This window comes from Pezoporus flaviventris, unplaced genomic scaffold, assembly GCF_033815535.1.
Source record: "Pezoporus flaviventris isolate CSIRO_AGI_PZ_B2104156 unplaced genomic scaffold, CSIRO_AGI_Pfla_v1 ptg000005l, whole genome shotgun sequence".
NCBI lineage: Eukaryota > Metazoa > Chordata > Aves > Psittaciformes > Psittacidae > Pezoporus > Pezoporus flaviventris.
The window spans coordinates 18,670,616-18,686,768 of NW_026892553.1; positions in this window are offsets into that span (position 1 = coordinate 18,670,616).

Below are 16,153 nucleotides of genomic sequence, written 5' to 3' on the forward strand. Positions count from 1 at the left end.
CATTGAAAAGAGGGCTGATGGCTTATACATTAATGGTACGCGAGCTGTTGTAGTAGTTGTTTCAAGATTCTCATTACTGGTGGTTAAAGTACTGCAGGGTCTCCTGTCTACGCTCTGGTCAGAGGTTCTTTTATTCCTGGGCTCTGTATTTTAGTGCAATAGTTTACTTTTTCAGTCATATTTCCTTATAAGATTTATTATTACATGACAATGCCCAATGCCAAGGCTTGAAATGCTTCCTGGGATACTACTTGTCTGACTACAGAGGTGACTTTGGCATGCATCCGTGACCCTGGGAATAGGAGGTAGGAACCTTTTTGCCACTTAAGGTGCACAGCAGTGGCTGCTGCTGCTCTTATGTTACTGGTGTAGCCGAATTCAAGCAGGCACGTTTTCAGCTCAGATTCATTGGGAAGGTTCCCAAGGAAGGGAAAATAAAAGCAGTTGTGCCATCTCTGTGTCCGCTGTCCCACCTCGCCGCAATCAGTGCAGCTTTCAGATGGCTCTGGGCACATGTGTTCCGGTGGTTGCAGCCAGGCAGCGACGCCCCAGGCTGGTGCTTGGTGCTCTGAAGAGTGAAAGAAATAACACAAAGAACACTTGCATGGAGCTGACATACCTGGGAGACTTTTCCCATAGCTACTACAGAGTAGGAAGTGGTCCAGTCTGTTCCTACCCTCTCTGTGCTACTTACTAAATCTTCTTGAAGCTCCTCTTGTCATGTCCTCAGGGATGCAATATATTGCAGTAAAAATAACATGGAAATTATGGAACATTTACTGTGGCTTCGGGTTCCTCTAAGCTGAAAATAAACACTGGGTAAGCCCCTTCTGAGAAGGAGGCAGATGCTCTAGGAAAAGCTCATGCATTGCAGAAAGCCCAAGGAACTGCGCTATGTACCATAAAGCTCTCAGGAGAACAATGACACACACGTGTTTTCTGCTGCCAAACCAGCACCTAGAGGCATTGGTAGAGCATGGTAGCAGCATTAGAGACCCCTCTTGAGGTTAGAGAAGCCACGAGGATCTGAAAGAATGAAGCCTACCAGGTTATGGTTGACAGCACGTCTCAACCTGTCCAAAGCAGAGCCAAATATACCATGGGAAGCTCTGTGAGAAGAGCTGTATATTTAGATGCTGGACCAGAGCATCCTGTGCAACTGGGAATATCGTGGTTCCTTGCCGCATGGAAATATCTTGGAGGCATATAAAAGCTTCTCTTTATCAGTGACTCAAGGGTTTACTGCGGCAGAGGCTTTTGTTTCTAATGGTCCTGATGAAGTTTTCCCTCATGAATTTGTCCAATCACTCCTTAAATCACTGTAAGCTATGAGCACCCACAAATCTGCAGGGGAAGGCATTCCACGGGTCACCGCTTGCTGCTGGCAATGGCCTCTCTTCTTCTTGCTTTTGAACTTTCTATCTACTAGTTTCAGTTCACACTCCTTGGTGAGAGATAGCGAGCGAGTGCCACGTAACCACCTGATAAACTGATAGCCCCTGTCCCTGTGTGCTTACCATCTACGTGTAGACCAGCTGTATGAGGTACATGACATGAATAAGTGGTGAGAGAAGGGGTATGGAAAGCACTGCAGTGCCTGTATTTGCACACAGGGTCACAAACCACCAGTACAGCCATTAGCGAAGGAATGATGGTTCCCATGCTGCATGGAGGTCTCTGCTGTGCCTCTTCACTCTGCTTTCCTGAATCCATCGCTTTTTCCTCTCCTAGGAGCAGGCTCTGTTTGTGAATATCTTTGCTGCTGCAACTGTCAATATTACTGCAGCATTTGGCACTTCCCAGTTAATGTGCTGAACACCGGCAGAGTGCAAATTGATGTCTGGACTATATAACCCACTGTCGTGTTGTGTCTTGGACGTAAAGGTGTTAACTCATTCAGGTTGTTAATTCCTTCAGGTTGAGGGGCAGCAAGGGATTGAGCCTGAAATACAGCAAATCAATAATATAAACTCTTTGAGCCTTGCGAGCTAAGAATAAACACCAACCGCAGATGGAGTCAAACGAACCTGGGCAAGAGGCACGGGGGAAATGTAGCAGTGGTGCTTTGTTATTGCAGGTCAATAAGGGCTAGATAATGTTTGGCTTTCATTACTGATTAAAAAGATTTCCTTGCAAATGTTGAGAGATTAACACTGAGCTTTCTGTGTGCACTGAAAGGGTAATGTTTAGAAATGATCATCCTGCGTTATCCCAGTGGAAACATGGATAATGGTGCTGCAAACACTGCTGCCCTGGCTGGGGGTGGAGCAGGTCCTTCTGCCTGAGTCATGGGTGAATTGGGCATAGGCAGTGGGAGGACCTGTTCCTGGTGATGATTTCAGCCTGTGTGGCAGCCTGGTGAGTGGGGTTTGCAGGAGGCCCTGCACTGATGATGCCCTGTGCATACCAACAGCAACAGCAGCCTTTCCCTGACTCAGTGGGTTTGTAGAACCACAGAGCACCAGGCTGGAAAGGACCTCAAGGATCATCTGGTCCAACCTTTCCAGGTGAAGCACGACCTAGACAAGGTGTCCTAGCACCCCGTCCAGCCCAATCTTAACAGTGTCCAGTGCTGGGAATCCATAACTTCTTTGGGCAGGGCAGTGTTCAAGGCCAGGTTGGACAGAGCCTTGGATGAGGCAGCCCTGCCTATGGCAGGAGGTTGGAATTAGATGATCTTACTGTGCTTTCCAGTCCAAACCAGTCGGGGATTCTATCATTATTCCAATGACTGATTGTTCTCATTGGGAAAAAGCTTCCTCTTGTGTCCAACCAGAATCTCCCTGGGAGTAACTTGTACCCCTCATACATGTGACTCCTTGTAAATGCAGGACCCCATCAGCTTCTGGGTGGACACGGTGCATTAGACCAGTGACACCCCAGTTATGACTGAGGAGGTAGTTTCATAACACAGGCCTATTTTTAGGTGCTAACAGCTCAAAACCATTACCCTCTTGGTAGGAATTTATCAACTTGTTCTCATCTCAAAGCTGATCTGTAAGACTTGGCAGGTCCCCAGATAGCTGAAGAACAGCTGCCTGGGATGTTTCCCAACTGTGGTTTTCGCCAGTTAAGTTTGTTTTCACACAGTTTGGAGGGGTTTTTTTTTTCCTTTGAGATCTTCCCTTGGTAACACGCTACACAAAAGCAGGATGCACTCTGCAGCCTCTTCACTTTGGTCCTAAAGCATACTTATTCAGAGGTCTCAAAGGCACTTGTTCTCCTTGAGGAGCAACTGGGAGATATAGGGATCTATCAACATTTAGTCCATCTACATCTAATCTATAGCTCTAGAAAATGAGGAGCTGCACACCCTGAAATAAAACCTGCTTGCCTTTATTGCTATGGCTGTATGGCAAAAGGAAGGCAGCACAGAGAGGCTGTGCCAGGAGGTGAAGCTGGGGGTGCTCCGGTGCCAGAATTGGCACCACACTGCTTAATGCCTTGTATCTTTTGCTTTTCCCCTTATTTTAAGAGAAGATTTTCCCCTGGATTGAGTTCATCGTGGCTCAGAGACAGAGAAGGATTTCTTAGCACTCAGCAGTAACACTACGAGGCAGGAATTGGGTTTTCTTGTTTGGGAACTGCCTAGACTCAGAAATTTGCATCCTTCTCTGCAGAGAGGTAGGGAACCAAGGCATTTAGCAGCTGCTTCCTTTAAGCATTGTGTTTAAAGCTGCTCTGCTTTTCTCTGGGTGTTCTGAAGTGAAACCTGCAGGCTTGGAAATAGCCGGTCCCAGGCAGAGCAGCTAAGCCTCTAAGAACGGTGCCAGGGAGTTATGAAGCTGGTTTTCATTCAATGCTTTCCCTGTGTTAAACCGCCTGTGCTGGTGAGATACTGACCCACTTCCCAGCTGGGATAAGGTAGTGACATGGCCAAAGGCCCTGGAAGGGTTTGTGATGAAATGGCTTCAATGAACACTTTCTGTACCGATCCTAGAAATACCTCTGAAGGAAGGGATGCTGAAGGGATGTGTTCTGGCAGGAATGGGGCTTGCAAAGTAGGTTTCATGTTGCCCAAACACATGAATACATGTGTGTCAAGAGTGCAGGCAGGTCTGCCTGGGAATATGGAGAGAACTAAGCTATGATAATGACCTTACAGCAGCCTTCCAGTACCTAAAGAGACCTAGAAGAAAGCTGGAGAGGGACTTTTCCTATAGATAGGGGGCAATAGGAAAAGGGGGAAAGGCTTTAAACTGATAGAGGGGAGGGTTAGGGTGTGGATGCTGTGATGGTTTGGGAACCAAGCCTGGGCAACTGTGCAGGAGCAGGGATAAAGCCAGCTTATGATAAGCATGGTCCAGCTCAGCAGCAGGGTGGCAGCAGTTATCTGCTTGCCCCAGGTTGGGACAGGATGGAATGGCAGAGCAGGGAGCCCTGGGTTCAGTGCTGACCTTCCTGATTTCCAGTTTGAGTGCAGGTGGTGGGAGGCACTGAGGCATCCTACTGCTGAGCCCCTTCATAAGAAACGAGGCACATGTGGTGTGTGATGAGGGGAGGTGAGCAGGGGAGATGCTGCAGATAAAATACACAACCAAGGCAAGAGGAGGGTGTTTGCATCAATATAACTGGGAATGTGGTCATGTTTGTTTCATGCTTGGGAAGTAGATGGGGCAAATAGTCCCCAAGAGGCAAATGCAGCAGCAGCCTCTGAGTTAGGGGTCTCTGTTCCTGGTACCACACAGCATTTCAGCTGCAAAGAGCAAGAGAAGATGAAGATCTCCTTCCTTTTCGTGTGCTGTATGGTGGAGGCTGCCAGATAGGTGAGGGGGATGAAAGGATGTCATGTTCTTTCTATTACCACCAGTGGAGCAGCAACAGAGGAGAGGTACAGTCCTTGCTATCATCAGGTCATGCTATAGGCTTGCTTTGCCTTATGTTTTTTTGTCTGGAGAGTCCTTTCTCATATTTCCCTGTTACTCATAACTTGTGCAATATCTCCAAATGCTATTTGAGGTCTTAACTTAATAAACCCCCTTTAAATGAGATGAAAACTTCTCATTGCTCCAGTCAGATGCAAAATGGCTGTAATAAGCCATAATGGGCTTTCTGGAGGCTCAGGAAAGCAGCTCATTTTTCCTTTTAAAGCCCTGCTATGAAATAAATCTGAGTTTCCTCAGAAATAAATACCCTGGGTTACAGTAAAAGGTCTTACCAGGCCTGCTGGTGGTTGGAAGTCTGTACAAGTGTGATGCTGCAGCCTGTGCACTGGCTTTCACTGCGAGTTATTCCTTGACAAGTGTTTTTCCTGTGTTATGTGAGATCTAGCCCATTGCTTCCATTTCCCAGCACATTAAAGTGCAGCTGGTTGAATGGGAGCAAGAGGCCCTGCGGAAACTTTCCCATCTCTGCCTTGGATCACAGTGGGGTGAAGCCTCCACTTGGGAGGCTTAAAATGGATCTGTCCATATTTGTTTGCTTTACGTTATTCCAAACTCAGGATCCAGTTCAAGCTGTTATCCTTGGGTATGAGGACTATGTGATGATTTCCCATGTGATATCTCTTCTCCTACCTTTTTGTATCCTTACAATTCTCCATTAAACCGATGCTGTTTATGGTTCTAAATGGAGGCCAATTTCAGTTTGCATTCAGCACAGAACTGAAGGTTTCTGATGGGCTTCTTTGCTACTGAGTTTTCTGGGACCGAAACAACACATTTCATGCTTTTAATCCTGATCTGTCTTCCTTTGGCGCTTGCGATTTCCCCACCTCCTGTGACTAAAACTTGAGGAAAAGGTTTGTGTGGCTCCCTGCAGCAGGACTCGGTACATTCACATCACCACGGGGGAGCAAACAAACCACAAATCCCCCTTTTCCTACTTGAAATGACTTTTTGCAGAGGGCATGATTTTCATTGCCTTTTTATTGCCCTTCTTCCCCACCTTTTCCCCCAGAAGACCCCATCCAGGCCATGGGTGATCCCAGCATTTTCAATGCCGTTCTGCTGGATATTTTTGTCAGTCTTAAATCAAAGCAGTGCCAGATGGAAGCCCCATGCTCTCCATGGATGATCATTTCCAGCATTCTTCTGCGAGGTTGTATAACATATGTCCACGTGAAATGAGAAACGCTCTTTCCTTGTACGAGCTGGGAGTGCTCAAGGGCACGGAGGAGGTTAAGAAAATCACTGCGCCAGGGCTATTCTGTGCTTTTTCAACACTGATTTCCTAAAGAGAACATATATTAACACTTAGGTTGGTTGCTGAGGGGTTGAGGATGGTCTTATTGCTAAAGGCACCTGTATTATAGGATAGATAGGGTTGGAAAGGACCTTAAGGTCATCCAGCTCTAACTTCCTCATACTAAATCATGTCACCCAAGGCTCTGTTTAAATTGGCCTTAAACACTGCCAGGGATGGAGCATTTACCACTTCTTTGTGAAACACATTGGTAAAAAAGAGTTTTATGTTGGAAGTTGTGGTCTTTACTATCAGGAGGGTGCTGTTTGTCTGGTTTGGTAGTTTTGGGGGGGTTTCTCTCTGTATGTTTGGTATTTTTGCCTCCAAACATGCTCAACCTTAGCTTAATGCTATACCCATGGGAACTGACCGTTGACTTCCTCCTGAGCTGGAGCACTTTCCACACTTTGGGCAGGACTTCTGAAAGCCATCTCTGTATTGGTGTAGTAACCACACTGCGAGTGCTGATGCTGACATTTGGATGCTCAGTTCTCATTAGTGAACAGGAGAAAAATCTCCCAAGCCCTGTACTGGCTCTGAGGAGGTCTGCAGGGGCCACCTTGCCCCAGGAGGCTCCTACCCTTGCTGCCCATGCTCTCCCGCTTGAGCACCCAGCCTCTCTGTCCTCTGCCAGCTTGTCTCCTTTCATTTACATCTACACGTTGGGTTATGTCTATTATGTAAGTACAATCCCTTTGCATCTGTTTGTATGGGTTTTTTTGTGAAAAGTACTACATATGTTCTTGAGAGCTATAAAAAACCCTAATATTTAAGCTACTGAGAGAAACAGGGACTGCAAATAGCTACAATAAACTGCAAGAAAAATGGCCAAGCATCCCTGTTCTTTTAAGGTATTACAGACTAAGCAGATTAACTATCTCATGTTCATGCATGCACAGAAAGCATTTAGCTTTGCTTATTGTAGGCATTTGGTCAAAAGGATCAGATCTTGATCAAATCCAACATCTTTGTGCTGACGTAAGTAAAACTGTTTTGCTTTGCTGTCGGGGCAGGCAAGAGGAGTATGTAGCATCAGTTACTGTGGGCTACCCGGTGGGTGGCAGCTTGTTCAGGAGAGGTAATTAGGTTGCTTGCGAACATGCTATGCAAATTGTCAGTCTGTTTTCCTAAGGAAGAGAAGCCTTGATGTGATCCTGCTGTCCTTCTCTGTCGAATATTCTTGGTCAGCTCCAACTAAATTGGAGAAAAGAGCAGAGGCTGCAAAATCTTGGCTCTCTTCTGGTTTTATAAGAACTGGTAGCTAGGCAGAAAGCAGAGATTCCTGCAGCAGGGGCAGTGATGGGAGCTCAAGTTGTCTTAGACAGTAAAGAGCAGAGATATCAATGCTTGCCGTCTTGGGTCGGCTACCTCAACAATGGATGTAGTACATTCCTGGGAGGTGGGGAGATGCAACATCAAGTCCCTGAACCAGAAATGGATCTAAAACTGAGCGTTTTTAGTGCTAGGGGATCTCCTGATAACAAAACTATCCGTTTTCTTCCCTGTTGGTACATAGCACCGGTGTAAAAGCCCTCCCAGGAGGAAGATGGGAATTGAGAAAGGAGATCAGTGTGCTATGTCCAATCTGATTCTCCACTGCTTGTTGGCATTATCCTCATCCACTTCCAGGCATAATGCACGTTGCCACTTAGGAGAGCATCAGGGGGTTTGGGAGGAGGGAATTGCTAGGTTGGGATTTTGCAGATGTAGCTTATATTAATACCCCTGTGCTTTCCTGAGCTCTTTGCTGGGTCCTGAGCTGTCAAGTGTCAGGTCAGATGCTTTGGGGCTGTCTAATACCATGGGAAAAGAGCTGAGAGACAACAGCTGATTTTCACTCTATAGCTGGAAACACCTCTGAGAAGTTGGGAGGCTGGGACCCTGCATGGATTGCCTGAAAATTAGCTTATTACTTGACTGTTAAGCATATTGTATATGCCAAGTAATTAATTTTTACAGCAAACTTGTCTAGGACTTGAGCAAAGGAGCAATTAATTCTCGGGAAATAGATCCATTATCATAATTGCTAATGGATGCAAAATTCCCTCAGACACAGATGGACAAAAAAGCCCTTTCATCCCTCTGATTAGGGTACCTGGAAGTCAGGCCCATGTGTGCGTCACCGATAGTTAGCCCATTAGAAACCCCCACGTAGTGCTAATTGTGGCTGCTGAACACTAAAGTGGAGGAGAGAGCTCCCCCTCTCCCACAGCTAACACAAGAGCACCCATTCCATCACCTTTTCCTCTCTGTGGGGATGTTCTTCCCCTCATGGGGGTAATTGGGACTTTCCTGCTGACAGCAGGAATCAGTGAATGTGATGCTACGAGCATCTCAAACCAGAGAGGCATTCACACCCGCAGGGTTGCACAGACCCTATTCTGAAAGGGGATGGTGATCCCTGCTACAAACACTCCAGAGTAGCACAAAAGATGGGTTTGTCTCTCTGGAGCCCAACAAAATGGGGCTAATCCAAGGAAACACAACCAGAAATGGGACAGAAACTGAATGGCGGCTTTGCTGTGTCGTTCTGCAACAGATCTTATATCTTCAGCTTGATTTTAATTGAAAGAGCATTCGGGAACTTGCAGAATCATAATTAACATTTCATACAACCCAACCCTGGAAAAGCAGCTCACAAAGAACACTGGGCACTGTGCAGCTGCCAAACACTCTGTGTTTCCCTGGGCCTGGGGACTTCCATGCTCCTCCATGCCCAGAGAGCATCCTTAGGGCCCCAGCTCTGCTGCCCAGCAAACACGAGTCGGCACTTGCAACTGGCTAATGTACCACTGATGGGAGATGGGAAGGGGTGAAGGGAATAGAACAAGAGGCTTTTATGAGAGTTGATCCATTGCTGTTTAATCTATAGTGACAAAGGCATTGTTAATAGAACATGGGGATGAGATGTGCCAGACCTTGGGCCTGAATGCTTGTGATGTTTGGGAGCACAGACAGTGCTCTTCTGCTCAGCATTTCATGAGCACTGTGCTTCTAGAGCATCTTCTTGCATGGCATTAGGTGACATGACTTTTCTTTTCTAACTAAAAGCCTAATATGATTCAGACCTAGCACAGGTCCAGCCCTGCTTTTCCTAGCATCTAGTTAACAGCGTAAGAGAAAGGAGGCAGAGGGAGAAAAGAAACAAATAAGGAACTTGTGGAATACCAACATTTTTGGATGGAACTTGTTTTCTTTGTGTTTATACATGGCACTGGGGTTGAAAGTGGATGATCTTTAAGGTCCCTTCCAACCCAAAAGACTCTATGATTCTATATATTGCGATCCTTCAAGGAACAAAGGGCAACTTCTTTCATTAGGCTGTGTTCATAAGCACACGGATGGATGAGAGGCTCAGATGCCCAGAGCCCACCTGCACCCCTGGCTGGTGATGAGTGCTGAGCTGGGCTTGCTGCCAGAAACAACCATCTTGCCATTAGCTGTAAGTAATGCTTTGAAGGGTCATCACCTGGTTATATTCAGCTAATAAGCAGTGATATTAGAGTCCTGCAATGGTGAATACTGTTATATCCATTTCTAGGGCATATTTCATGTGGTTTAAAAGAATATATTCTTTTTCTATTAAGTCGGAGAGCCCTTTTCTCTGTTCCTGCTTAAGGTGAGTCCAAGCTAAGTAGCCTCACAGCATACAATAATGGTATGGAGAGTGGGCTCTTTAAGAAGTATCTTTAAATCATTGCACATTAATTATGAGTTTGACCAAGGGCCAAAATGGGCTCAGTACATCTAATGGAGCAGAATTGATGTGAGTTTTTGTGACTGTACAACCAAGCAGAAATGTACTGACAGCATTGGGAACCAGCGACAGCTTTGAGGGGAAGGAATAGGCATCAGGCTCTCCTCTATGGGTAATGACCCCACAGGCAGGGCTCTCAGTTCTTGGGGTTGTGCTGCATGATACAAGCCTCATGAAATGAGCTTTGGCTCTTTCTGGAGTGTGGGAAGCACGTTGCCTCTTTGAGAACTGGCTTCATATAGCTCAGAGCAGGATTTGCCATGGGAAGCTGCTTCAGTGCTGCTGGATAACAAAGAACCCCAGAAAAGCCATAAAACGCTTTCTGGGCATGGCAATGCTTTATGTTACTTGCTGGGTGGCTCCAGGGAAAAAAAGATCAAGTTGCACATCACTTTCTTGTATTTGTCTATGTGGCTTTGTGGTGATTTCCAACCTTAATTTCTTGCTACTGGGTGCTGGCTTGATGTCCTTGCTGACCGCTCTGTATTCCTAGCAGCACAGTTAAAACAGCAAGTTTGGAGAGCAAATATTTCTGCTAGAAATAAGCTCTTTTTCCTTGGGACCAAAGGTATCCAGTTAGAGCAAGTTCATTTCCACGTCCTAACCAAGGAAAGGGCAAAACCTGACACCATGTACTAGGCACAGCTCAGAAGGCAAAGGAGTAGGTGCCTCACTCCTGGAAGTGCATGCAGCAGTACTTCATTACCGGTAGCTGAGGAAATGAATCAGAAGTCATTAGTGAAGAGCTCTCAGTTCATCCCTGCTTCAGGAAGAAGTAGCTCTTCTAGGTATTCTTAATGGGAATTGTTCTTGCCGATTCAGGAATAGAAGCTGAATTGTTTCTCAAGAAGCAATCTTGCCCCACTAGACGTCAGTAAATACAGGTGTACCTAACATTGTGCACAAAGAAGGGAGTTTTTAAGTTGATTCAATTCCCTTTTCTCTTCAAATTATTGCCTGATGCTGTTTGCTTTAATTACCCTTTAATGGAAAAACAAATATGACAGAATATTGTACCCAAGAACACAGTACAAAGATCCTTAAACTGCCTATAGTCAAATTTGGTTAGATTCAGTGGGATGAAGTCACTTGTACTGTTGATTTCAATCTGCTTTACAAGTGCAGCATCCGGCAAAGCAAGCTCGCTTGCAAGATAAAGCATCTGTCCCTCCCATGCACATCACTGATGTGTTTGGCTTCTTGCTTTAGCAGTAACCGCTGTGATTAGTAATTGGTACATTAACCACTCAAGGCTTTCATTTAAAACCCTGTGGCTTTGTGGTGCCTGGACATGAGGGCAGGTAATGGAGTGACCCTGGCTGCAGGTGAGCAGAGAGCCAGTGCCTGTCTGTGGTTTTATTCTTATGGGAGCGAAACTATTGCCCCCAGACTATTGCAGGCTGCTGGGCTGTGGTGCTAGTCACTAGGTGGCAATGCGACATGCAGGCACAAGGCATCCGCAGAGCTGGTCCCTAGCCTTGGGGTTGCTCAGGGCACCCGCATCCCTGCCTCCTCCCTGGGGACAGAGCGCTGTTCTGAGGACCCAGCAGTGATGTTGAGCCTGAGGTCTCTGCTGAAGAATCATAGAATCCCAGACTGGGTTGGAAGGGAGTTAAAGCTCATCCAGTTCCAATCCCTGCCACAGGCACAGACACCTTCCACTAGAGCAGGCTGCTCCCTTCTATACCGGTTTTAAATGCATGCATCCATCTTGATGTCCTAAGGTCATTAATCACAGAAACACTGGTCTGGAAGAGACTTTAGGAGCCCAGGCACCGGAGGGGGATATGCTATGGCCATTGCCAACCCCTCTGTGCCCTTCCCTGGTCCAGTCCTCTCCCTCCCAACTTATAAAATCATAGAATGGTTTGGGTTGGAAATGACCGTAAAATCATCCAGTTCCAGCCCCCTGCCATGACCTGGCCTTGAACAGTGACAGGGATGAAGCAGTTACCATTTCTCTGGGCACCCTGTGCCTCACCACCCTCACAACAAAGAACTTCCTTGCATCCAACCTGAACTTCCCCTGTTTCAGTCTGAACCCATCACCCCTTGTCCTGTCCCTACAGTCCCTGATGAAGAGTCCCCCTCCAGCATCCCCACAGGCCCCAGCTTACTGATGGGTTAACAAGCTGAAGGACAGGAGAGATGGGAATACAACGGCATCATGCATGAAATGGAGCCCTCCTCTACCTCCAACAGCCTTCTTGCTGGGGGAGGTCACTGCCCCCCTGCGCTTCTCCGTGAGGGTGACAGCTCTCACCATCTGCAGCCGTTTGGGATGTGGCATGGAATCTGCTTCACTAATTCTAAAAGCATCTGCCATCATACCATGGTGGTGACCTCAGCTCTGTCCCGGAATACCAAGTACCATAAATATATAGAATCCTTGAGAGGAATTTGCAGATTTCCTAGATTCCTCAAGCTGTTTCTGGCAGAGCACTTCCTGGAATCGGTAATGAAATAGGGCATTTTGCACTGCTCTCCAGTTTAATGCGTATGCACTTGCGGTGGCAGCTTTTAAGAGCTACTTGTTCCCTTTAAGTTCAGTTAACTCGTGTCTGAAATTAGAAACTTTTCTGATTAATGGCTTGTGGCTGTTTGCTTTAACGAAGATGCTCGCTAATGAGGTTTGGGGGTATTTTTCACTGCGGAGACTTGTGTTACTGCCTTAGTTCTGACACAGTGACAGTGATACTTGGTAATGATGCTGCTCGCGCCTCCAAGAACTGTGTCTGCCCAGGGATTGAAAGCTACATAGCTGTAATAATGGAACACAAGGAGAATGGTTTTTAGTGCATTTCCCAGCTTTAGCACAGAAACTCACGTTAATTTTAATGCAGATCTGCCAGGCTAAAAGCCTAAAGATTAGGACTACAAAGGATAGGTCACACTCATCCTGACTTGCTTTCTCTAACCTCTGTTAGAGGCTCTGAACCGTGCTGACATGTAAATAACGTTGGCACTAACCTTTTCATCGTACGCAGCTCACAACTGGAGCCCTGAGTCAGAAATAGCAGTTATTTCCAACTCAAACAGTTCTTTCCAGACACGCACAAGCGGGGATGACAGCACTGGGGGTGTTATCACTGGAAGGGCACCCGAATCACAGCTCCCTCTGTTTCCACAGTGGGGATGCAGGGTTCAGACCGTGGTGGCATCTCTGCTCCTCCCCGAGCCCAAGGAGAGGGTGTAAGGCATTAACCCTGGGGTTTACAACATCTCACTCCAACTGAGAAACGCTGTGACAGACTCTGATGTCCCCCGATGGTCCTTGCTCTAGGGTTTATTTCCATTTGAATTCAAAAGCCTTCATCCTGTAATAGGGCCCTGCAGTGATTTGGGGAGAAGGTGCAAGAGCATCTTCTGGTACCACAGCCATAAGCCCCACAGCACTGCTCTGAGTCTTGTGCCTGCCAAAGCCCAGGGGGTCCCTTTTTGGGGCCAAACCCCTACCAAAATGCATTTCTTGGACAAGAAGTCATCTCCTTAAACCTCAGAAGCAAGCAGCCAGTCCTGGTTACCAAATGTGCTTACATCTTATGGCGGACAGGGATTCCTATGTGAAAGAACAGAACAAGCCGAATCCCAGCAGAGCCTGGATCTCTAAGATTAGTGCTTTCCAAGAGGAAAACGCTTTATTTGCTTCCCCTCTACTCCTTTTTTCCTCCTGTTATGTATCTCCTGCTTTGTCATGATTCCCTGTTTTGAAGCTGGTTACAGCAGGTTACCCCTCTTTGTATACGACAGAGGGATTTTGATGCAATGCTTAACTCTCTTATCTGTCAAAAGACAGGCTTGGCCCGTGCAGTTGTGCTCCACACCTCTCCTCTCCCTCTGAAAAGGAATCCTATGATGTGCTAAGTAAGAAATGTTTCTCGAGTGACTCCATGAGTATAAATAGCTCACAGGAGCAGCACCTGCCATCTTCGATATGTCTTGCACTTCCCACAGATCACTCGTGCACGCTGGGTCTGATCACAGCTATTGTTTGTGCTAAGCTTCCTCCTACTGCCATAATCCTCCTATTTAAATGGATGGGATATTTTGCATATGGTAAAGATTTGGGGGATCTAAATCACAGCCAAGTATTCTGTGGGCACGACAGGGTGTATGTGCGTGTGTTCTGCCAAGGGCAGAGAAATGGGAATGTCGACAGGCACCACACTTTAAATGGAAAGGATATGGCTCTTCCAAAAGTGCCTCCAGTCACGTACTTTGACTCTTAGTGCTTCTTTTTAGGAGCTGCTGTTGCTTTCTGAATATAGCAGCTCTGGGTTCATGTGTGAGCCTGTCTGATGGGATCTGTGGCTTTTGGTGGCCTTGGGTGCATCAGTGTCCCCACTGCACAACATGTGCCTGCCCAAGGGGTGGCAGTGTGCATTGTCACCTACTCTGGTGTCCCCATATCCCTTACTGGGAGGGTCAACAATCAAGGCTTTGTATCCTTTGATGGCAATACCTGAGGCTGTTCAGTCCCAGTGACACCTCTGCTGCTGGTGGTGGCTGTGCAGTCGGATGGCTTCTGCCACCAGAGCCTGCCCTGGCAGCCCTCTCCCATCATGGTGAGGTTTTCTCCTCCCGTGCTTCATGCAGGTGGGAGTTTCAAGAGAGCATGCCCCAGTCCTTTGTGCTTCACATCAGCCCCATGATTATAATTGGTTGAAACAAGAGCAAGCCCTTAATGTCCAGGATTAGACAAGAATGAGGGAAGAAATACCCCTTTTTAAATGGAGAGCATCTGACAGCATGAGGCTGTGCAGGGGAGCTATGGCCAATGACAGCAGCACCCTGAGAAGCAGTGATGGGTTGAGTATCCCAAGAGGAAAGTCCCTGCTGCTGCTGCTGGATGCCCTGTTACTGATGGGCTCACATGGGTCTGCTGCAGGAAGTGTCCTGAAAGACTAGAGCAGTGATTGTCCCCCTGTACTGGGCACTGGTGAGGCTGTACCTTGGATCACCTCGGTCAGCGGTGGCCTTGGCAGTGCTGGGGAATGGTTGGACTCTGTGATCTTGGGGGTCTTTTCCAGCCCGGTTAATTCTGTGTCTCTGTGAAGAGCACAGCGGTCAGAAGCGCCAGGGTCAATGCTTGATGTGTAGGCTCCTATAGACAGGACTGTGTGGAGCCCTTTCCCTTGGAGCAGTTCCCCTGCTCTTCAAGAGCAAAGCACTGAGCAGGCAGTAGGGTGGTAAGCAGCTATATTTAATAAAGCTGAGTGTCCACAATATCCTGGTTGCCCATTACAAACATCTAGTTTAGTATTTTCTCTTTCTTTCCCCTCAAATTAAATCCCAGCAGCACCACTAATTGTATTAGCTGTACAGAATAAGCTCAGTAAGATCTCCTAGCCTGGGAATGGGGTGCAATCCCTTCTCTCTGAATTCTTCTCTCCACTTCATTTCTTTGGAGGAGATGAAGATGTTAGGTTTGTCCCAGTGGAGCCAATAACACAAAGCAGAGAGGAGTTGGACTTTTCAGCTCGGTTGTTTTTCTGTCTTAAATAAAATCTATTCTTACTGCAAGTTCTTTTGATAACCTAAGGTTTATAGGCATGAATTTGCACTATCATAGAATCATAGAATAGTTAGGGGTGGAAAGGACCTTAAGATCATCCAGTTCCACCCCCCCTGCCATGGGCAGGGACACCTCACACTAAACCATGGCACCCAAGGCTCTGTCCAACCTGTTCTTGAACACTGCCAGGGATGGAGCATTCACAACTTCCTTGGGCAACCCATTCCAGTGCCTCACCACCCTCACAGTAAAGAACTTCTTCCTTGTATCCAATCTAAACTTCCCCTGTTTAAGTTTTCACCCGTTACCCCTTGTCCTGTCACTACAGTCCCTAAGGAAGAGCCCCTCCCCAGCATCCTTTTCAGAACTTCACAGGGAACAGCAGGATCCAGTCAGGCAGCGCTGAGTTAGACAAGTGTATATTCCACCTCCAACCAAAGGTGGATAGGGCATCACAACTGTTTGGGTTGGGTAGGGTTTCAAGACCAGCCGGTATATGAGTACAGCTGGGCACCTGCAGTCCATAAAATGGCCCTGTCCTTTCTCATAAGAATGCTTACGCCTCCAAATTTGCAGAGGCCTGACACTTCAAACACAGGTTTTATGAAGTTTTCCAATGAAACCAGCTAAGACAGCTCTAAGAATCCCTTCATGGTTTATACAGCTATAAAAAACAAGTGTTCATCCTAGCAACTGGT